The sequence below is a fragment of the Triticum aestivum genome, chromosome 6B (genome assembly GCF_018294505.1).
Source record: "Triticum aestivum cultivar Chinese Spring chromosome 6B, IWGSC CS RefSeq v2.1, whole genome shotgun sequence".
In the NCBI taxonomy this organism is placed as follows: Eukaryota; Viridiplantae; Streptophyta; class Magnoliopsida; order Poales; family Poaceae; genus Triticum; species Triticum aestivum.
Window position 1 is genome coordinate 439,482,127 of NC_057810.1, and position 24,800 is coordinate 439,506,926.

Consider the following 24,800-nt stretch of genomic DNA (forward strand, 5'->3'; position numbering starts at 1 on the left):
CTAGATGAAGTTTTTTTTGGTAGGGGAAACAAATATGCATGAGACAAATGCAAGAGCATAGAAAAGAACACGAGAGAACTTCATCTAGAATTGGTCGGCGACAAAGTCACCTATGTTAGAGTATATTGACTTAGGAGTCAAGTGAGATCACTTGATCATAGGTCATACTCATCGTTTAAGCTCAAAATGGGGTTACCATTTTTCGTTTAAGCATCTTGATGTATTCACATCTTGTCGAGTTGCTTTGACTCATGACTTGGAGTAAAGCTCCTCTAAGATGGAATAACATACCTTGGGTGGTGGTGTTGATTGTGATCACGTAGTTGAACTTGTGTGGGTTGCTCAAGGTTGATGTAGCTCATCAAGAGTTTGGAGCACCACTTGGAATTTGAGTTCACCTACCCACATGGGTTAGTTTTTGCAAGGAAGAGCACTTGTGTATCCAAAAAGACAATCATGAAGCTTAACATAGAATTTGTCAAAGGATATGTTTGAATGGTTTCGTGCTTCCTTGTCTTCGACCACCATTGTGTAGAGACTTGGTGATGTAGAGATTCCTCAAGATGTGAGAGAGTTGCAATCCCATAGATTTAAATTCATCCAAGGACCTACATGGGTTAGATAACATGCAAGGTGCAAATATACCCACGACATAAGATTATCATCATAAGAAAGGATTAGTCATAGGCTCATGTCTTGCATGTATCCAATGGAGTTCCTACTCCAAGTTTGAAGCATCAATGATGTTCAATTCACCTCTTAACCTGCAGTTGGCAGTGGCTTGAAACCGTCGAAGATCAAGTCTCCGCGGACGTCAGCCGTACAGTTCAAACTTCCAAATCTGACCTGATGGCCAGGGGCGTAGCTTTCAATCTGCTCCAGATGGCCAAGCGAATTGGCCCGCAGTGCGAAGCCGCCGAATATGAAGATCTGTCCGGGGAGAAAAGTCTCACCCTGGACCGCATCATTGTTGATGATCGGAGGAGCCATCGGGCCTAAAGATGACGACACATAGGAACTCTCAATGAAAGCACTAATGTCTGTGTCAAAACCGGCGGATCTCGGGTAGGGGGTCCCGAACTGTGCGTCTAGGCGGATGGTAGCATGAGACAAGGGACACGATGTTTTTACCCAGGTTCGGGCCCTCTCGATGGAGGTAAAACCCTACTCCTGCTTGATTAATATTGATGATATGGGTAGTACAAGAGTAGATCTACCACGAGATCAAAGAGGCTAAACCCTAGAAGCTAGCCTATGGTATGATTGTTGTTCGTCCTACGGACTAAAACCCTCCGGTTTATATAGGCACCGAAGAGGGTTAGGGTTACACAGAGTCAGTTACAATGGTAGGAGATCTACATATCCGTATCGCCAAGCCTGCCTTCCACGCCAAGGGAAGTCCCATCCGGACACGGGACGAAGTCTTCAATCTTGTATCTTCATAGTCCAGGAGTCCGGCCAAAGGTGATAGTTCGGCTATCCGGACACCCCCTAATCCAGGACTCCCTCACTTCGCTTGCACCTTGTCGGCAGGCTGATACCTTCCACAACCGGAAGCACCGCCGTGCTCCTTGGAGCATATCCACGAGCTCCCCCATGCCTCCTGGCAGGGAAGTGGATGGCCACAAGGACTGGGCAATACCCTGCATCACCTGCCAAACTCGTTCGTGCAGTTGTGAGAGATCTTGCAGTAAATCGCCTGCGGACCCGGGCATCTCCTCTTCAGGACGGCCCGTCAGCATACCTACAGATATAAACTCTTTTAAAATGCTTCCTAGCTGAACTGTACTGCAGTTCGTTTAGGCACTTACCATAAATGCCGCAACGAAGCCTCTTGTTCTCCTTAACGGAGTCCGCCAGCTGAGCTCGAACATCTGCTAATTCGACGCCCAGCCGGACGTTGGCATCTTGGAGATTGTTCTTCTCCTGCCTAACCTGCGTAAGCACACGCTCGCCAGCCTTTAGCTGTCTTTGGAGATGTGACTCACTATCTCTTACGATCTCCGGATTCTCTCCAGGATTGTTTGCAGAATTTTCTGTTAGACTTATAAAGCAAGCCAATTACTAACTGGTATATTTCCTTAAAATTTCTCTATTAAGACAAATGTTACCAGATGAGGCCTTCTGGGATTCCTCTAGTTTGGCAACTGCGGCCCTCAGCTGGGTCTTGCACTCCTCCAGCTCTTGAGACAAATGGGTATTCTTCTCTACAAGAACTTGTGCATAAAATGATCCTTAAATTAGTTGTTCCAACTGTTTCAAGTCTCAGGGGCTACTGCTATACATGCTTATCAAATTTTATTACCCGTATATCTTTCACACACTGGTCTGACGCTCGGGCGAGCCCGTCTTGGGAAGCTCGAATGTATGCGTCTCCTGAATTGAAAGCATTGAATGCCTCTTCGAAAAAGATACTATTGCAAAGTACGGCCCGTTGGCGCCGGTGATTCATGGCACTCTCTACTTCGGAATTTGTGGCGGAGAGCCTATCTGCATCCTCTATCGGAGGACAATTCGGCATAGGCCCCGCATTGGCTCCTCCCTCGAAGCCAGTTCTGGAATCCGGCTGGTGGAGGCATGATCGGCAGGATCTCCGGATGTAGTCCGGCAACTACTCTTTCTGCCAGGACACGATGGACGCTTGTCAGGACCCCGACTCAATGCCACATCGATCTAGCATGTAACACCTCATATCACTTTGCGGCCTCACGCACGGTATTCCCACGGGTGTCGCCTTACCTTTGCACGGGACCGTTTGCGCCTTTTGGCACACGTATATGACAGTGTCGCTAGCATCCATATGATAAGGAGCCCGGGCTGACATGGCTAGTCGTAAACCCAAAGTGGCACAGACTTACAGGGACAGGCATCCATGACCCAGCATCGAACGTGTCGGTCATCAGCGAGTGAATCCAGGCTGTAGCACTGGGCTAGCAGGACTCCGGTGAACCGGGCTGTAGCGGGCTAACAGGACTCTGGTATTCATCGCGTGACATTTCCCCGAAGGGACAGACACAGGAACGAAGAAGGACACATGCCGGCCAGCCTAAGTATTCTGGAGCAGTAGCAAGCTACCATGGCTCAGTGAAACACTAGGAGACATTTCCCCGTAAGAGAGGCTACTAAAGATAAACAACTAGATGGTCAGATCCCACACATACCAAGCATTTCAATAACATACACACAATATGCTCGATATGTGCAAATACAACATGGCATCACAACATGACTCTACGACTCAAGTATTTATTCAATAGGCTCCGAGGAGCGAGATATTACAAACATGGGTCTTATGACCCAACAATCAGAGCATACAAGTCAAAACACAAGCGGAAGCTATCATGTCTGAGTACAGACATCTATAAATGAAAAAGGCTGAGAAGCCTGACTATCTACTAGATCCTGCCGAGGCACAAGATCATAGCTGAGGTAACAAGCTAAACGTCGAAGTCCACGCGGCACTACTAGCGAGACCGAAGTCTCTCTGCAAAAACATAAATAGGCAAACGTGAGTACAAATGTACCCAGCAAGACTTACATCAGAACTAACTACATATGCTTCATTATCAACAAAGGGGATGGTGGGGTTTAACTGCAGCAAGCTAGCTTTGACTCGGTGGCTATCCTGAACTACGACTGCAAGTAACTCTTTTGAGGTGGCGCACACGAGTCCACATATTCACCATATCAATACACCACTATGGATCCGCTCCCGTCTCCCTACGAGAACGCCATCCATAGCACTCACGCTTATCTTGCGTATTTTAGAGTATCCACTTTCACTTGTCTATGAACTGATATAAGCAACCCAGAAGTCCTTTTCCGCGGACACGGCTATTCGAATAGATGATGTTAACCCTGCAGGGGGTGTACTTCTTCACACACGCTCTCACCACTTACCGCCATTTACACGACATGTACTCGGCAACCTTCAAGCGGAAGCCCAACGTGGGTGTCGGCCACGGCCTGCCTAAACACTCAAGTCTCTAGTCCAGGTTTATCGCCTATTCGGGTTCCATCCATGAGGAGATCCGGCCGGAGTTTCGCTCACAGCCCCAAACGATGTGAACAGGGTTCCCGAGACACCAAACGGGCGCCCGGTACACCGTGCCACGTGCCTACCGCATCACAGCCCACCCCTACGGTCAGCGCTGCGCACGGCCTCCAGCATACTACAAACACCAGAAACTACTTGCAACTCCTGGACAGAGGACAAGGGTGATTAAGAAGCCGAGAGGGTCCATTGGTTTCGGGCCCAATGCGTGGTAGTAGCTGAATCATGGATCACAAACACAGAACTCAGTTCCTGAGGACGGCTGCAATGAGACAACCCACCATGTACTCCTACATGGCCTCTCACCGCTACCTTTACCAAATCGTGTTCACACGCTTAGCTCACACACTGTAGGACATGTTCACACACCTCTGATTCATCCCGGATGAATCAGACCTGACTCAACTCTAAGCAGTAGCAGGCATGACAAACAAGCATGAATGAGTAGGCACATGAGGGCTCAAACAACTCCTACTCATGCTAGTGGGTTTCATCTATTTACTGTGGCAATGACAGGTCATGCAAAGGATAAAGGGTTCAGCTACCGCAACAAGTAACAGTTGAATCGTTGTTGTCCTAATGCAGTAAAAGAGAGCAGGAGCGAGAGAGTAGGATTGTATCGGAATGAACAAGGGGGTTTTGCTTGCCTGGCACTTCTGAAGATAACATTGAGTCTTCATCAGTGTCAACGATCACATCATCGGTATCACGTCTATCGAGAGGGGACAAATACCGGCAACACAGAAGGGAACACAATCAATGCTATGCACAATATGATGCATGATCATGACATGGCAAAATGAATGTGTTTTGAGCTAATGCAACTAGCAACAGATTAAATGAAGTTGGTTTGAATACAAGATTCAAATTCAAACTCCATATGTGATTATTCAAATGCCATTTAATTGATTTGTGCTAAACAGCAGCTATAAGTTGTTCTAACATGCATGAAAGTGGTACAGATGGATTCCTTGAATTTTTCTGATAATTTTTCATATATAATTTATTTAATTTGGAGTTACGGTTAATTTTCTATGATTTTTAGAAGTTTTAGGCATTTTCTGGAATTTCCTGAATAATATTAAATCCAGAAATGATTATGGCGTCAGCACCACGTCACAGTGACGTCAGCAGGGTCAACTGGGCGCCCCAGGTCAAACCTGACGTGTGGGACCCGAGTGTCAGTGTCTAACTAAACTAACCTAGCTCAGTTAATACTAACCTAACTTAATTAGCCGGGCGGGGCCCGCATGTCAGTGGGAGAGAGGGGGGTCAAACCAGGCAGTGGGGTCAACCCACGCCGGTCATCGGATCAGCGGTCGCCGGCGTTTAACCGCCGGCGAGCCCGACGCGGCGGCGAGAGTGGTTTTGGTCGTTTCGGCAACCAAACGAGCCGCGGAGGGTGGCTATGGGTAGCTGGGAACATGCCGCCACTTCTGGTGGAGTCGGTTGGGGTCGGGGCGGCCAGAATCGGCGCCGGCGACGACCTAGGTGGCCGCCGGAGTTCGGGCGAGGTCGGGGTTGGCGTTAGGGGGCACGGGAGGGGAAGCTGGTGTGTGTGTTAGGTTCCTGGTGAGGTGTGGAGCACGTTGCCGTGCTCGGTAGCTAGCTCCGGTGGCTCTGGCCTTGTCCGCGTCATCGCCGGCGGCGAGGAGCTCACGGCCCCGGTGAAAAGGGCGGCTAGCGTGCGGGAACGAGCGCGGGAAGGAGGGGAAATGGAAGAGGAGCTCACAGCGGATCCGGTAGAGGCAACGGCGAGGCCGGGGAGGGGCTGGAGCTCGCGAATCCTCGAAAGTTCGCCGGCGGCCGAAGGTTGGGGACGAGCTCCGGGAAGACGCTACAGGGCTCCCGCGGTCGAATGGGTTGGTGTAGAAGACGTAGAAGGCGATGGCGGTTCCTCTGAACTCATCGGAGAGGCACGGGGTGGACGGTGGCCGTGGTGATGCTCGTCGGCGGCGGCGGGTGTGTTCGGTCCGGGCGGGAGAGAGGGAGCAGAGGAGGGAGGTTCGAGGGGGGAGAGTGAGCGAAACGGTCAGCGGGATCGGGACGGCCTGCGGGAGTCGTCCACGCGTCCAGGGGCTCGTCGGCAAGCAGGAGGTGGCCGCGCGGCCGTGCGCGTGCGAGCACGCAGCTGCTTCGGGGCGAGGGGAGGAAGACGACGGAGGGCTGCAGTGGTGGGCTGGGCCGGCTTCTGCAGCAGGCCGCACAGGTAGGCGCCAGGTAAGTACTCTCTCTCTCTCTCTCTCTGTTTCCTCTTTTCTATTTTCTGCAATTTGTTTTTGATTTGATTTAAAATATCAAATCATTTAATAAAATCCTAGAAACAATTATGGGTGCTTTCTGAATTATTTCAGTGACCCTTAACAATTTCCAACATTTATTTGAACATTTAAATTATTTATAGTATTTAAATGCCCAAAGTCAAATACAATATGGTTTACTCAAAAATCCAAAAATGTCTTGGAAAAATATCCATCATCTCTGGAAATGGTTTTCACCCTTTTCCATTAATCATGAACATTTTTGCAAACCAATTTGGGTTCTTTGAAAAATATTTTGAAGTTGAACCTATTTGCATTGCTTTGGTGCTAGGGCTTGGTCCTCCCCATTTCAAATTTCATGAACTTCAAACATGATGCATGAATGCCTTGATGCAACTAATGACAGACAAATTCTAGGGCTGTGACAACTCACCCCCACTAAACAAGAATCTCGACCCGAGATTCAAGCGTAGGGTAGGATGAAGGGGGAACGCAAATTAACATAATCTTCACGATCCAGGTTGCACATCACAAGATTGTTGATTTGATCCTCATCTTTGTCTCGGCGTCTTGCTTTGAGAACTCCAGCCAACATGACAACGAGAAGAAAGGAAAACTCTAGAACAATCGATCTTCGAGAAGACCGAACAACTCAGGATCATCTCATGGGATGAGACATAGCAGCATCTCTCGAGCTGAGACACGAGATGCACATCAAGAGGGGTGGAAAGAAACGGATGACGAAGGTTCACTAGGTGGACAATAATTCCACGCTTAAGAAGGTGGTGAACGGTTGTCAACGTAGCGAGGAGTTGAGTTGCCATGACACCATAATGATGCACCTTAGGGGTGGTGACTCATAGAAATATCCCCTTAAGTGGCAAAAAGAATTACCTTTGATTTAAAGATCATTGAAACTCTTTATACCAGCTTAAGGCAATCATAATCGATCATTTAGAGGGGTTCGGTAGAAAGGCATACCCGGACTTGGATGATGTGGATTACATTGTTGAAGACAACGTAATGGATGAATTTGCTTATCGCCGGAAATGGAAGAGACCCATGGTAGAATGGCACATTAGCGGTGCAAGCTGGGAACAAAATGCAATGCTGGGAATGATTCTGGAAACTGGGGAAGAACCCACAATAGAGAGTGAATTCACTGTTTGAAAAGGTCATAGTATTGCCGAGGAAACTGAGAGCAATCCAATTAGTACCGATGATAACACCTAGCGCTTGGGTGTGCTCTCAAGAACTTGAGCATTTCCATAATTATCAAGGTTTTACCAATATCCGTGTCAAGGATTCTGGCAACACAACTTACTACCATGATGAATGAGGAAGGATGATGTAGATGCAAAGGAAGATAACACTTTCTCAGATTTCACCTTAGCGAGGCCAAGGAAACAAAATCTGGATGATCGACCGAGAGACATTTAGCACTTCGCTTCTAATGTTCTCCTTGATGTGCTAGTGTAACCCATTCATAGATATGGTTTGATATCTAGAACATCAAGTAAAAGGTCGGACTTCGGGATCTCAGAAATCCATAGGGGCAACTAGGGAGTAAATCCTACGAAATCCCTATGGGGGGGGGTGGCCAACTTCTTCAATCAAGATACTGCAATAATAGGTCTTCCAGTGGGGTGTGTTGACCACGACATCCACTTTATCGGTTTCCGAGGGACCGATATTATAGTTCTTGGGAAATGTTCCAAACCATCATATCTGCCTGAGATTCAGATCTGGTTAGTGTCAGGATATTCCAGACTCATCGAGTCTAGGAAGAAAAACGAAAGTTTGCAACACGAATCGACGAGATGACGTTGCGAGATTCTCGGGGAATGAACTACGATAGCAAGCTCCAAAACATGAGCTGGTTCTGCTACACACATGTGAACACGCTGTCTCAGACAGGCATGACCACATAGTAGTCTTATAATAAAACACTACCGAGTTAAGGTGGGGAACCATCATCGATGATAGTGAAGTCTCCACGCGTGGAAGTCCAAAGAGTTCACCTTAGACAGACTTCTTATCTCCGAACAACTCAATCAGTGGCTTGGTGTGCTAGGGATACATATGGAATGAAGGTTGCAAGTCTCCAAACCACAGAATTCTTCGCACGTATGCATAATTGATTTGGGATGATTCCAAAGGGAGCAACATTGACTTTCTCGACTCCACGGCGGCAACTTGCATCAGATGCACATGTATAAGAGTAAGTCACTTCTTTCATCCGAACATATGCTTCATGAACGGAACACGAAGATAATGCATATATAAGTTTCCAACACTAGCTTAATGTTCAACAAAATTATGGACAAGATAAAAATGTTGCTCATGGACTCAACAACAATTCATCCAGGTTTCCATATAAGTGGAATTCCACAATTATGTGAACAAGGTGATAGCATTGGTCAGACCCAAAAGATATAATGGTGTATGCTCGAAGAAACAACTACGAGTAAGACAACATTACGAATATCGTTGGTTCTGATTTGATTTGACGATAGCTCATACTCAAATCAAAGATGGGGTAGGACAATAGGTCCAACAACTGATCACAAGGACTAATTGATGAAGATATCATCTTTCTTCAACACACACTACACAAGAATATTCCTTTGGAACGAACTAAGTTAGGCAAGCTTTTATCTTCCAATTCTCCAAGTTGTTGTCTAGCTTAACCAACTAGCTCAGGGATATCTAACACCGATTTTTGGAGGGAAGGTGGTTCACAGGAATAAACCAACTTGATCACGAGCTCAACATAACAGTCAGGGGACAACCTGGTAATACTTCCGAGAAGATATTCGGAAAATCACGAACCACCGGTATGTTACTAAGCTCGAGAACAATCTTGCTTTTCAGGGCAAGACGATATGATCAATAGAGAAAGGATTTGAAATAATCCTAACTCATCGATCGAGGAGTGAGCCAGGAGAATGGACTAGGTAGCACGATCAATCTTAGAATGATGATTCAATAACCAACACACTAAGAATGAAATTATTGTCCTTTAACTACCCAACAACGAGGTTGCTAGGCGTATTGATTTCACACGTCACAATTCATTTGTCGGTATTCCGGTTGCATCAACACGAGGGCCGAGGAATGACTAATGATGGTGAGAAGTATCACTACGTCAAAATTCATGAGAGTTGGTGCAGTTCTCATGACAATTCTGACATAAAGGGGGTAATACTCCAAGGTAGAACAGAACCAAAAGCTGGATTGGCATTTGATCTGCGGCATACAACTTCTTTGACTCAATCCTGGATACGGATGAGGTACTGGAGTTTGTTTCTCCTAGTCATTCTGGAATAGAATGGCTTGACGGACCACAAGAATAATAGGCATCGATGAACGACCGCACACATACTCTTGACTATCAATTGATAGACGAAGGTCAGTAGACAACTAAAGAGGGACAACTCAAAGGAACAAATAACTTTCTGAGTTGTGGATGCATAGATTAGTATGTCGAACCAAGTTCAACATAATTCTTCCGGATAACCCATGCAGAAAGGTTGAGCTGGCAGAGTCACAATATAGCATGGAGAACTCATCGAGAGCACTCTTGTTGTGATTGTTCAGTTCAACGAGGAACTTCTGCCATAAGTAGTTCATGGTATTTGGAAGAAGAAGATACCACGGACTTCAAGGACTATCGCAAAGGTTACTAATAACCTAAGGGAGCTAGCAATTATTATCAACATGAAGTAAGTAGGGTGAATCTCGGGTTCAAGAACCCAGGAATAGAATACCTACTAACTAAATGGCATCGCGGGATGCTTTCGATAATGACGGCCAGAATCATCACACTAGGAACACAAAACATAGGTAGACTACTAGATGATCCCCTGAGACACCTAGGGTCATAATAATAGCTCCAACATATATGTCAAGGCAATAATTTACCTCAACTCACCGATTAGTGTGGTTAATCTGGCCCAAAGGAACATCGGAACGGGAGGAAGGGATTTTGCAAATGCTTCAGACTATTCAGAAACCTGGGATGACTCGGACAGCATAACGGCTGTAAATGCTCAGAAAAGATTTGAGACATTCACAAAAATGGTGGCATAACCACTCAGGAGCATAATATCAAGGTCTCGAGATCAATAATTAACATACAGAGGTAGAAACTGAACTGAGGCCTAATCCAACAATCTTATAAGTCTACGGATTAGTAACACGTGATCCTGATAGAAAGAAGAGATAGCCTAGTTCTTAATCCCCATAGAAGAGAAGAGGTTGACTCAGATCAGAAGGCCATGAGGTATAAGGAGTAAAAAGAGCCTTACGTTCCCTTCCACAATCAATTCCCTTATATAACTAAAGAATTTCTAGACTCAACTTCGACCAGTTTGGCTTGGTAATCCTACAGGCAGTCAAGCTCTGATACCAACGCTGTCAGGACCCCGACTCAATGCCACATCGATCTAGCATGTAACACCTCATATCACTTTGCGGCCTCACGCACGGTATTCCCACGGGTGTCGCCTTACCTTTGCACGGGACCGTTTGCGCCTTTTGGCACACGTATATGACAGTGTCGCTAGCATCCATATGATAAGGAGCCCGGGCTGACATGGCTAGTCGTAAACCCAAAGTGGCACAGACTTACAGGGACAGGCATCCATGACCCAGCATCGAATGTGTCGGTCATCAGCGAGTGAATCCAGGCTGTAGCACTGGGCTAGCAGGACTCCGGTGAACCGGGCTGTAGCGGGCTAACAGGACTCTGGTATTCATCGCGTGACATTTCCCCGAAGGGACAGACACAGGAACGAAGAAGGATACATGCCGGCCAGCCTAAGTATTCTGGAGCAGTAGCAAGCTACCATGGCTCAGTGAAACACTAGGAGACATTTCCCCGTAAGAGAGGCTACTAAAGATAAACAACTAGATGGTCAGATCCCACACATACCAAGCATTTCAATAACATACACACAATATGCTCGATATGTGCAAATACAACATGGCATCACAACATGACTCTACGACTCAAGTATTTATTCAATAGGCTCCGAGGAGCGAGATATTACAAACATGGGTCTTATGACCCAACAATCAGAGCATACAAGTCAAAACACAAGCGGAAGCTATCATGTCTGAGTACAGACATCTATAAATGAAAAAGGCTGAGAAGCCTGACTATCTACTAGATCCTGCCGAGGCACAAGATCATAGCTGAGGTAACAAGCTAAACGTCGAAGTCCACGCGGCACTACTAGCGAGACCGAAGTCTCTCTGCAAAAACATAAATAGGCAAACGTGAGTACAAATGTACCCAGCAAGACTTACATCAGAACTAACTACATATGCTTCATTATCAACAAAGGGGATGGTGGGGTTTAACTGCAGCAAGCCAGCTTTGACTCGGTGGCTATCCTGAACTACGACTGCAAGTAACTCTTTTGAGGTGGCGCACACGAGTCCACATATTCACCATATCAATACACCACTATGGATCCGCTCCCGTCTCCCTACGAGAACGCCATCCATAGCACTCACGCTTATCTTGCGTATTTTAGAGTATCCACTTTCACTTGTCTATGAACTGATATAAGCAACCCAGAAGTCCTTTTCCGCGGACACGGCTATTCGAATAGATGATGTTAACCCTGCAGGGGGTGTACTTCTTCACACACGCTCTCACCACTTACCGCCGTTTACACGACATGTACTCGGCAACCTTCAAGCGGAAGCCCAACGTGGGTGTCGGCCACGGCCTGCCTAAACACTCAAGTCTCTAGTCCAGGTTTATCGCCTATTCGGGTTCCATCCATGAGGAGATCCGGCCGGAGTTTCGCTCACAGCCCCAAACGATGTGAACAGGGTTCCCGAGACACCAAACGGGCGCCCGGTACACCGTGCCACGTGCCTACCGCATCACAGCCCACCCCTACGGTCAGCGCTGCGCACGGCCTCCAGCATACTACAAACACCAGAAACTACTTGCAACTCCTGGACAGAGGACAAGGGTGATTAAGAAGCCGAGAGGGTCCATTGGTTTCGGGCCCAATGCGTGGTAGTAGCTGAATCATGGATCACAAACACAGAACTCAGTTCCTGAGGACGGCTGCAATGAGACAACCCACCATGTACTCCTACATGGCCTCTCACCGCTACCTTTACCAAATCGTGTTCACACGCTTAGCTCACACACCGTAGGACATGTTCACACACCTCTGATTCATCCCGGATGAATCAGACCTGACTCAACTCTAAGCAGTAGCAGGCATGACAAACAAGCATGAATGAGTAGGCACATGAGGGCTCAAACAACTCCTACTCATGCTAGTGGGTTTCATCTATTTACTGTGGCAATGACAGGTCATGCAAAGGATAAAGGGTTCAGCTACCGCAGCAAGTAACAGTTGAATCGTTGTTGTCCTAATGCAGTAAAAGAGAGCAGGAGCGAGAGAGTAGGATTGTATCAGAATGAACAAGGGGGTTTTGCTTGCCTGGCACTTCTGAAGATAACATTGAGTCTTCATCAGTGTCAACGATCACATCATCGGTATCACGTCTATCGAGAGGGGACAAATACCGGCAACACAGAAGGGAACACAATCAATGCTATGCACAATATGATGCATGACCATGACATGGCAAAATGAATGTGTTTTGAGCTAATGCAACTAGCAACAGATTAAATGAAGTTGGTTTGAATACAAGATTCAAATTCAAACTCCATATGTGATTATTCAAATGCCATTTAATTGATTTGTGCTAAACAGCAGCTATAAGTTGTTCTAACATGCATGAAAGTGGTACAGATGGATTCCTTGAATTTTTCTGATAATTTTTCATATATAATTTATTTAATTTGGAGTTACGTTTAATTTTCTATGATTTTTAGAAGTTTTAGGCATTTTCTGGAATTTCCTGAATAATATTAAATCCAGAAATGATTATGGCGTCAGCACCACGTCACAGTGACGTCGGCAGGGTCAACTGGGCGCCCCAGGTCAAACCTGACCTGTGGGACCCGAGTGTCAGTGTCTAACTAAACTAACCTAGCTCAGTTAATACTAACCTAACTTAATTAGCCGGGCGGGGCCCGCATGTCAGTGGGAGAGAGGGGGGTCAAACCAGGCAGTGGGGTCAACCCACGCCGGTCATCGGATCAGCGGTCGCCGGCGTTTAACCGCCGGCGAGCCCGACGCGGCGGCGAGAGTGGTTTTGGTCGTTTCGGCAACCAAACGAGCCGCGGAGGGTGGCTATGGGTAGCTGGGAACATGCCTCCACTTCTGGTGGAGTCGGTTGGGGTCGGGGCGGCCAGAATCGGCGCCGGCGACGACCTAGGTGGCCGCCGGAGTTCGGGCGAGGTCGGGGTTGGCGTTAGGGGGCACGGGAGGGGAAGCTGGTGTGTGTGTTAGGTTCCTAGTGAGGTGTGGAGCACGTTGCCGTGCTCGGTAGCTAGCTCCGGTGGCTCTGGCCTTGTCCGCGTCATCGCCGGCGGCGAGGAGCTCACGGCCCCGGTGAAAAGGGCGGCTAGCATGCGGGAACGAGCGCGGGGAGGAGGGGAAATGGAAGAGGAGCTCACAGCGAATCCGGTAAAGGCAACGGCGAGGCCGGGGAGGGGCTGGAGCTCGCGAATCCTCGAAAGTTCGCCGGCGGCCGAAGGTTGGGGACGAGCTCCGGGAAGACGCTACAGGGCTCCCGCGGTCGAATGGGTTGGTGTAGAAGACGCAGAAGGCAATGGCGGTTCCTCTGAACTCATCGGAGAGGCACGGGGTGGACGGTGGCCGCGGTGATGCTCGTCGGCGGCGGCGGGTGTGTTCGGTCCGGGCGGGAGAGAGGGAGCAGAGGAGGGAGGTTCGAGGGGGGAGAGTGAGCGAAATGGTCAGCGGGATCGGGACGGCCTGCGGGAGTCGTCCACGCGTCCAGGGGCTCATCGGCAAGCAGGAGGTGGCCGCGCGGCCGTGCGCGTGCGAGCACGCAGCTGCTTCGGGGCGAGGGGAGGAAGACGACGGAGGGCTGCAGTGGTGGGCTGGGCCGGCTTCTGCAGCAGGCCGCACAGGTAGGCGCCAGGTAAGTACTCTCTCTCTCTCTCTGTTTCCTCTTTTCTATTTTCTGCAATTTGTTTTTGATTTGATTTAAAATATCAAATCATTTAATAAAATCCTAGAAACAATTATGGGTGATTTCTGAATTATTTCAGTGACCCTTAACAATTTCCAACATTTATTTGAACATTTAAATTATTTATAGTATTTAAATGCCCAAAGTCAAATACAATATGGTTTACTCAAAAATCCAAAAATGTCTTGGAAAAATATCCATCATCTCTGGAAATGGTTTTCACCCTTTTCCATTAATCATGAACATTTTTGCAAACCAATTTGGGTTCTTTGAAAAATATTTTGAAGTTGAACCTATTTGCATTGCTTTGGTGCTAGGGCTTGGTCCTCCCCATTTCAAATTTCATGAACTTCAAACATGATGCATGAATGCCTTGATGCAACTAATGACAGACAAATTCTAGGGCAGTGACAACGCTGTTACATTTCAAACATCATAATCAGAAAGCAAATTTTAACTATACCTCTGGGACGGTGTTTCAACCCTAACCACCTTCCTCTTGAGCCTGCCTGGCCCGGACGCCCTTTGCTGACGAGCCCCCAGGGGCTCGGCGCTGTGTTCCAATGGTCGTCTCTACAAAAATATGATATTTTGTGCATAAGGCATGGTATAAGAAAGGAATCCTCTTCAGAGGATAAGGCTTCAGCTTTGCTTACACGCGACGCAGGGAGAAGTCCGGGATAGTCGGCGATAATAGCCACCAAGGCGCCATCGCAGCTGGCCTGATAAAATGTCACGTCAACAAGCTCCACAGATATATCCGGATCTTCTTCAAGTCCGGGATCGAAGGCCCGACCGGGGTCCTCTGGCGGTGGAGAGGGGCTGTTGAACTCTTCTACGGCCCTCCTCAGTTCCTGCTCAGAAATATCAAGATAAATGACAGTGATGAAGGGCGCAAGATGGATAAAGTTGAGTAAAGAGTAACGGCTCACCCAGCTTGGGGGGTTGTACATGGAAAATCCATCCCGCGGTTTGATACAGAGGAACTCCTCTTCTTCTCCTTTATATAAATCAGATAGTATTCTCGCCAAAGCAGTGGCGGAGTCCGGATCTTTACGACCACAGCGGGTGGCGTCGTCTTCCCCGTTGAAGTGCCACATAGGCTTCCCCCTATATTGAAGTGGCTGCACCCCCTGCATTATGCATATTGATATAACCTTGACTATTGTTAGTCCTGATTGGGCCAGTGTCTTTATCCTGCTCATCGGGAAGTGGACTTCTCTGGTATCTTCCTCCTGAGGGCTCCGAGGGCGCCAACTTCGGCATTTCTTCAGCGGAGCGTTATTAAACTCACGGAGGCCCGTCCGGATTGGATCCGGAAGGGGAACGTCATCAACATAAAACCACTCCGAGGGCCAATTTTCAGATGCCTTCTTTGGAGTACCGGACAGGTATCCGGTCTAGGCGACGTGCCATATTTCGGCTCTGCCCACTTGATATATGGATTCCCCCTGATTGCGAGGGACGAGGCAGAATAACTTCTTCCATAACTTGAAGTGAGCCTTGCAGCCCAGAAATAATTCACAAAGGGCAACGTATCCTGCGATGTGTAGCACGGAGGCAGGGGTGAAGCTGTGCAACTGGAGGTCGTAGAACTCCAGGAGCCTGCGAAGGAATGGGTGGATTGGAAACCCGATGCCTCTTAGCAAATATGGGATGAGGCATACCCGCTCCCCCTGAGATGGATTAGGAGATCTCTCCGCTTGCTCCCCGCAGGTGGCTAGTCCGGCTCGGACGGGGACCATGAACGCCGGTGGAAGAAACCCTAGGGTCTGCAACTCTACTAAACGGCTATGGGGAACAGAACATTCTTCCCGATCACCTGGCTTAGAGCTAAGGGAGCGAGAAGAGGAGCTGCGGCGACCGGCCATGTTGGAATGGTTTTTTCTGGATGCGCTCTGTTGGATGCTTGCTCAAGGGAAGAAGGTGAGATTTGGATCTGAGGATCCCCGTCTCTTCAAATAGACGGTTTGCCTGCAGGGTCGGGGTGGCAAATGTAAAAATGCTCTGGCTCCTCGTATTCGCTCGACACGTGGAGTATTGAAGCACAGAAGCCGAGGAGTACAACATTGATGGGAAGCCGGACACTGTTTGTTACAACAGGTACTTTGGAGTATTCGGAGATGGAACCCGCCTTGCAATGCCGAAGACAATCTGCGCGCCGGACTCATCTTCATTGAAGCCTGGTTCAGGGGCTACTGAGGGAGTCCTGGATTAGGGGGTATCCGGATAGCCGGACTATATACTTTGGCCGGACTGTTGGACCGTGAAGATACAAGACTCAAGACTTCGACCTGTGTCCGGATGGGACTCTCCTTTGCGTGGAAGACAAGCTTGGCGATCCGGATATTATATCTCCTTCTTTGTGACCGACTTTGTGTAACCCTAGACTCCTCCGGTGTCTATATAAACTGGAGGGCTTAGTCCGTAGGACAAGTACAATCATAATCATCATAAGTTAGCTTCTAGGGTTTAGCCTCTATGATCTCGTGGTAGATCTACTCTTGTAATGCTCATATCATCAAGATCAATCAAGCAAGAAGTAGGGTTTTACCTCCATCGAGAGGGCCCGAACCTGGGTAAAACATTGTGTCCCCTGCCTCATGTTACCATTAGCCTTAGACGCAACGTTTGGGCCCCCCTACCCGAGATCCGCCGGTTTTGACACCGACAGCGAGCTTCGCCTCCGCCGTCCTGGCGGCGATGTAGTCCAGATCCGCCTGGGTGGTGTCCTGGACGAGCCGCGGCTCGGCGGTGACGTACCCCTCATTCAAGGTGTCGAAGAACTCCTGCACTTGAATTTCCTCCGGCTCGACCCAGCTCGGGTCAAGGCCATGCGCGTTGAAGTCCGGCATCATGGCGATGATGTCGGTCCGGCGTGAGTTGTTGCTCAGCGGAACCACTCCCACCGGCAACTTGAACAAGGGCCCCTTGGCGACCTTGCCGGCCTTCGTGGCGGCCCTCGTGGCCTTGCCGGTCCGCTCGACCTCGCCATCGTGATTCACGTCGAGCTCGAAGAGCTGCTGGCAGAAGTGGGCATGCCCCATCACCGTGAAGTTGTGGTCGAGGCCGGGGCGAAGCCTCATGATGTCAGCGGCGTTCATTAAGAGCCAGGCCGGCCTCCCCTTGTTATGCAGTGGAGCAATTCAGTGGCGGATGAAGTCTTCCCCGATCATCTCAAGGGTGAGCCCGGCCTCGGTGAGCCAAAGGATCCTGGTGGTGGCGATTGTGAGCTTCTCTTCGTTGACACCGACATCGCTCCAATCGCTTTTGCGGACCGGCGGCGCCTGGCGAACCTCGCAGGATGCTGGTGGATCCTTCTCTTCAATCCAGCACCATCGGCCCCACCATTCTTCCCACCTCTCCTTCATGGCGCCCTCCAGGTACACCCCCTTGGCCCGTGGGATCCAAGCGACACAACAAGAAATGGCGCCCCCCAGTTGGATCCGAGGGAAGAAGTACTGGCGGAAGAGCGCCATATTGGGATGCACCCCGGCGAAGCCCTCGCAGAGGTGCGCGAAAAGATCCATGCACGCCACGGCATTCGGAGTAAAATCCAAAAGCTAGAAGCCGTAGGTGTGCATGACGTCATTGAAGAAATCGGAGAAGGGGGGACAGAGCCCGCAGGAGAAGTAGTCGACAAAAAAAGGGTACCGATTTGGGGCAGCCTCGACGCAGTTGGTGGGGATGACGTGCGTGGCTATATGCCCCGTCGTCTCTCCCCTCGTCTTCACCCGCACAGGGGTTTGAAGGCCTCCCGGAGCTCGAACACGTCGACCGTCGAGGGGAAGTAGGAGAGTTGCGTCCGCTGTGCCGCCAACGCATTATCCGGCGGCTCCGTCGCCCCGGCACCTTTGGCCACTCCCTTGCCCTTGGTGGATTTGGGATCCATGGCGGCTGCGTGAAGCAGGGGGTGGAGGATAGCAAAGGCACAATGGCGGCAAGAGAAGGCGAGATCTCGATAAGGAGGAAGAAAGGGGGCGGCGGCTCTGAGATTGGAGAAGACGCAGGGAAAGGGGTAAAGTGAGCAGCGCGCCCGCGGTTATTCCTTTTTACGGGGAAGGCGCAGGCCACCTCCTTTCCCATTAACTGTGATGTGACGCATGAGTGTGGGAACCGCCCCATGCATGACCCCCACGTCACGCACGCCCCTCCACATCGCGCGATCAACGCGGGTCGTGGGGAAGCGCACCGGACGAAGAGTTACTGCAGTAAAAATCCGCCCCGCCTGCCCATGCACTGTTTTGGGCCTGGCCCAACAATGTATCACGCTTATGTGTGGCCCAAGCCCGGGGGCTCCTGTCGGTGTACAAAAGTAGGGGCACTCCTTTGTACCCCTTTACTTGTGCACGTGCAGTCGGAGTCGCGCGCCATAGCCGCACGTAGCAGAGCAAGGGAGGGAAGCCGAAGCCCAAGACCGACAAGACAACGCCAAGACCAAAGACACAAAGGACAGAAGGGCAAAGCAAGGGTCTTGCCGGGGCAGCCTCGGCAGCCCCGGCAAGAGCCTTGCCGGGGCGGCACGCCCAACGCCAACAAAGTGAGCCACACTTGAGCCCACGGGTTCCAACCCAACCAACTACATTGGGACTAGGGCTCGGGAGGCACCTCCATAATGGCATGCAGATCTTTGTCAAGACCAAAGGTATATGAGATCAGATGAGGATCAGAAGACAACGATCCTCGGCAAGATCCTTGCCGAGGAAAGCCACAAGACCCCCGGCAAGATCCTTGTCGGGGACGACTGCGCGCCACGGCAAGACCCTTGCCGGGCCCCCGGCAAGGCCCTTGCCAAGGACATCAGGGGGGCCACTGCCAGGCCCGCACCAGCCAAGTTTCCACCGCCATTAGCATGCAGCTGCTAGCCTGACCAGCTGGGTAGGCACCTGCGTGGCAACATGCGGCTCCTAGGCCAACTCAGCAAGTGCCTACGTGGCAGCATGCAGATCTTCGCGAAGACCCTACCACCACGCCACCTCAGCTGCCTACCTGCCTACATGGCACCGCATGCATCGCTGGCCAGGATGCGTGTCGAAGCGAGGAGGGCGGTGACGGACGGGACGGGCCTCGCTCCCGTCCCCAATAAACTAAGGGACACCTAAGCAGACGCATTAAATGCGTCTTGTCCTGTAATATGTGCGATAAGCTCGCGCACTATAGACCTTTCCACCTCCTGTGTGCCACTGTGGCAACCCCTTTACCTATAAAAGGAGGTCCGAGGCGACTAGGAGGGGGATTCGGCTCTTTTGAACGGCACAGCCACCATAGCTAGTTCGAGAGCTCAAAAACACTCAATACATCCACCAAAGCAGGACTAGGGTTTTACGCATCCTCGCGGCACGAACCTGGGTAAACGATCCGTGTGCTACCTGTTAAACCTGCTCTTCTCACGACCTCGCGCCCCACCGACCGTAGTAGGGATTCTTGTGATCCCATAGGTGTCGTTCTCACTGACACAATTTTTAGTATTCGAGTTTCATATGATATTCCCACTATTGTGAATGAGAATAAAATTGCTTATATGGAGAGTAATAATTTTTCTTTGATTTTGGATCATGAAAAGATTGCTTTATGTGATGGTTATATTGATGAATCTATTCATGGTGCTACTGAAAATTATTATGAGAGAGGAACTTATGATTCGTGATGCTCTTGTTATGTTTCAATCGTTATCTTTTATGCGAGCAGCATTGAACTCATCATGCCTAGCTAAAAGGCATTAAAGAAAAGCGCTTGTCGGGAGACAACCCAACACTTTTACCTACTGTTTTTGTGTTCACATGATTATGCTACTGAGTAATCATGTTTTATAGCTTTTGTTTCAATAAAGTGCCAGGTAAAGCCTTTGGGATAGTGTGGATGATAGTTGACTTGATTTTGTGCAAAAACAGAAACTTTTGCGCCCAGTCCAGGAATTTCTAAAATTCACTGGAATGTGATTTTGATCTAATTTTTTTACAGATGATTGATAGGCAAATTCTCTATGTTGTTCTAATTCTTCAGAATATTTAGATTTGCAGAAATATGGTCAAACTTCAAATTACTACAGACTGTTGTGTTTTTGATAGATTATGTTTTCAATGCATAGTTTGCTTGTTTACTAGTTTCTATGGCTTATATTTCTCAATATAAATTATGGAAATGATAAGTTACAGTAGGCATTGTGTGAGAACAATTATGAATCTTGTCTTGACAGTACCCAAGTGAATGATTTGCTCTTCATCATACTAACCAATCTCACGAAGTTCCATTAAGTTTTGTGTGATTGAAGTTTTCAAAGTTTTGCGTGAGATATCGATATGAGGAGAATAACGAGTGACAAGACCCTAAGCTTGGGGATGCCCAAGGAACCCCCAAGGTAATATTCAAGGAAGATCCAAGCAACTAAGCTTGGGGATGCGCCGGAAGGCATCCCCTCTTTCGTCTTCAACGTTATCGGTATCCCCACTTCGAGCTATATTTTCATTCGTCACATGATATGTGTTTTGCTTGGAGTGTCATTTTATTTTAGTTGTATTTTCTTGCTGCTATCTATAATAATGTTTTGCATATTTTACTTCCATAAAAATTTCAAGTATAGCCTTTGCCATGCTTATTTTGCAAGTATATGAGTTGCTGTTTCAAAATAGAAAGTTTATCGCTGTTGCAAAAATTCTCTAGAAAATTAAGAATGTGATAAAATATTGAAACTTTTTGCACAATAAGCTATCATAAATTTTCTATAGTGTGGTAATTGTTCAGAGTTTTTAAAGTTGAATAAGATTGGATCTTACTTCATCCTTTACAGACTGTTATGTTTAGACATATTGCTGTTATGATTGCGTTGCTTGCATATGTTTGCTTGTTTATTGATTCTATTTGAGGATAGGAGTATTAAATATGCAGATGCATTTAGTATGAAATGTTAAATTGTAATTTTAGTGATTTTTTATAGTAGAGAATGAAAAGGTATTGCATTGATTTATACTAATGTATCTCACGAGTTCTTGTTGAGTTTTGTGTGGATGAAGTTTTTAAGATTTAGGGAAACCGTGATATAAAAGTAATTAAGGAGACACCAAAGCTCAAGCTTGGGGATGCCCAAGTCATCCCAAGATAATATTCCATAAAGACTCAAGCATCAAAGGTTGGGGATGCCCCGGTAGGCATCCCACTTTTCTTCATCAACAATTATCGGTTAGCCTCGGTAGAGCCTAAGTTTTTGTTTCTTCACATGATGTGTGCCATTCTTGGAATGTAATTTCATTTTATTTTGCTTGTTGTTTTAATAAAATACTTAGATCTGAAACTTTTAAATATGAGAGAGTCCTCAAACAGCTACCCTTTTACATAACTACTGGCTTGATCTTCACTTATATCTTTTTGGAGTAGTTTGTCAAACACTCTCATGCTTCACTAATAATATTTCGAGAGTTGATAATAGTGATGAAAATTTGCACAAGCCTTGAAATTGGTCCTAATATAATGAAAATCCAAGAAGGATATAATAAAAAAAACTTTCATGTAGATCATTGGATATGATAAGTTTAATTCCTTGCAATAGTTTTGTGATACAGAGATAATAATATGTGAGTCATGTTGGTGAGTAATTGTGCTTTAGTAATAATATTGGTGTTTAGGTTTGTGATTCCCTATGCAAGCACGAAAGTCAATAGTGATGCAATGAAATTACATCCTACTTGTGGTGCATTATTCGGTGTTAGTTATGCTCAATGCTCGTTTATGTGAATTTTCGTTTATTTGTTGGTTGCTTCTCAATCTATTTGCTAGCCTTCACTTGTACTAAGTACAAATACTACTTGTGCATCTAAACTCTTTAAACCCAGTTTTGCCACATGAGTCCACCATACCTACCTATGTGCGGTATTCTCGTGCCATTCTAAGCAAATCTGTAAGTGCCATCTCTAATTTTCAAGATAAATTTCCTTTTTGTGTGCTCGCACCGCTCATGAAGCGGCAGGAGGTGGCCACTATTTTCCATGATAGATGTGTTATTCTTAGCATGAGTTTTTATTCACTTCTCATTGAACGAGAGTACGACAAAGTATTAGGGATTCCCAGTCTCGAAATGAAAAAGAAATTTACTTTATGTTGTCAAATAATAAATTCCTTGGAAAGTGTTGGTATGGAGCGCACCCGTGGATACGGCTAGCCATGGATTGTGAAAGAATGGTGGAAAAAGGAATAAACTTTATTTTCTTTTTGGGAACCACCTATGACATATCTAGCATGGAAAGTGTTGGGAATTACTCGGTCGTTTTCGTTGACGGGAAAAATATGCCTCCCAAAATCTTTTATCTCTCAATTTAAGCTCTGAGCTCTGGCACCTCTACAAATCCCTACTTCCCTCTGCGAAGAGCCTATATATTTACTTTATGCATTTTTTATTTTTATTCACTTTGCTAGCATTCACGCTACATAAATTATTTCTTTTATCATTTACCTACTCGAGGACGAGTAGGAATTAAGCTTAGGGATGCCGATACTTCTCCAACATATCTATAATTTATGAAATATTCATGCCATGTTTACAATAATTTTATATAGTTTTGGTATGATTTGTATGGAACTAACCCGGACTAACGTTGTTTTCAACAGAAGTACCGTGGTGTTGCTTTTTGTGCAGAAATGAAAGTTCTCCAAGTGAGCTGAAACTTTTTCACAATTTTTTTGGAACAAAAGAGACCCCCAAAGCTTTGTGGAAGGATCAACAGGTGAAGGAGTAGGGCACAAGACACCAGCGCGTGCTAGGCGGGCCAGGCGCGCCCCGGTGGGTTGTGCTCACCACGAGGCCCATCTACACGTGAAACCGACGCCAAAAAATCCTATAAATAGAGAATATATCAGAAATAACCCTGGATCAGAAGTTCGGCCGCTGCAAGCCTCTGTAGCCATGAAAAAACAATCTAGACCCCGTTTCGGCACTCTGCCGGAGGGGAAAATCATTACCGGTGGCCATCTTCATCATCCCGGTGGCCACCATGATGAGGAGGGAGTAGTCCACCCTCGGGGCTAAGGATTTGTACCAGTAGCTATGTGTTTAATTTCTCGCTCTCTCGTGTTCTTGACATGCCACGATCTTGATGTATCGCGGGCTTTGTTAATATAGTCGGATCATATGGTGTTTTCCCCTCTATATCTTTTTGTGAATTGAGTTTTTCCTTTGAGATTTTGTTTTATTGGACCGAATATTTTTATGGATTTGAGAACACTTGATGTATGTCTTGCTATGAATACCCGTGGTGACAATGGGGTATCATATTGATTCACTTGATATATGTTTTGGCACTCAACTCGTGGATTCCTGACGTGACATTGGGGTAGTCTATGCATGGGGTTTGATGCACGTTCTTGTCTTTGTTTCTCCGGTAGCAATCTTGGGGCACTCTTTGAGGTTCTTTGTGTTGGATTGAGTATTATGAATCTGAAATTGTTTGATGCATATCGTATAATCAACTCATGGATACTCGCGATGACATTAGAGTATCTAGGTGACATTAGAGTTACTTGATGTGTATCATATGGTGTTATTTTAGTATGAACTCTTGGATAGATTGAATAGAAATAATAGCTTTGTGTTATTTTAGTATGAACTCTTGGATAAATCGAACGGAAAGAATAGATTTGAGGTGGTTTCGTACCCTACAAACAATTTCTTCCTATGTTCTCCGCTAGATATGAACTTTGGAGTGATTCTTCATCGCACGTTGATGGATGGTTATATGATCCAATTATATTAGCATTGTTGAGAGATTGCACTAGCGAAAGTACGGACCCTAGGCCTCATTTTCAAGCATTGCAATACCGTTTGTGCTCCATTTTATCAATTGCTACCTTGCTGTTTTTTATTGTTCTTATTACAAAAATCAATATCTACTAACATTACTACACTTTTATCACCATCTCTTCGCTGAACTAGTGCTCCTATACAAATTACCATAGTATTTGGTGTGTTGGGGACACAAGAGACTTTTTATTATTTGGTTGAGGCATTGTTTGAGAGAGACCATCTTCATCATATGCCTTCCGTGAATTGATAAACCTTATGTCATCCACTTGAGGGAAATTTGCTAATGTCCTACAAAACTTTGCGCTTGGGGGGCCAATACAAGTCTACAAGAAAAAGTTGTGTAGTAGACATCAACGGGTAAAGAAGGTTGCGGTGGTGGAAAAGTGTTTTCATTGATGCTTCTGAGGGTTTTGGAATATATGTGAATATATAGGAGAAAGGAGTAGATTAGGGGGCCACAAGCCCTAGGGGCGTCCCCCCTAGGGCGCGCCCCCTGTCTTGTCGTTTACTCCAAGGGTTCTTGACTTGGTCTCCAAGTCTTGTGCGTGTCTTCTGGTCCAAGAAAAATCATCGTGAAATTTTAATTCTGTTTGGA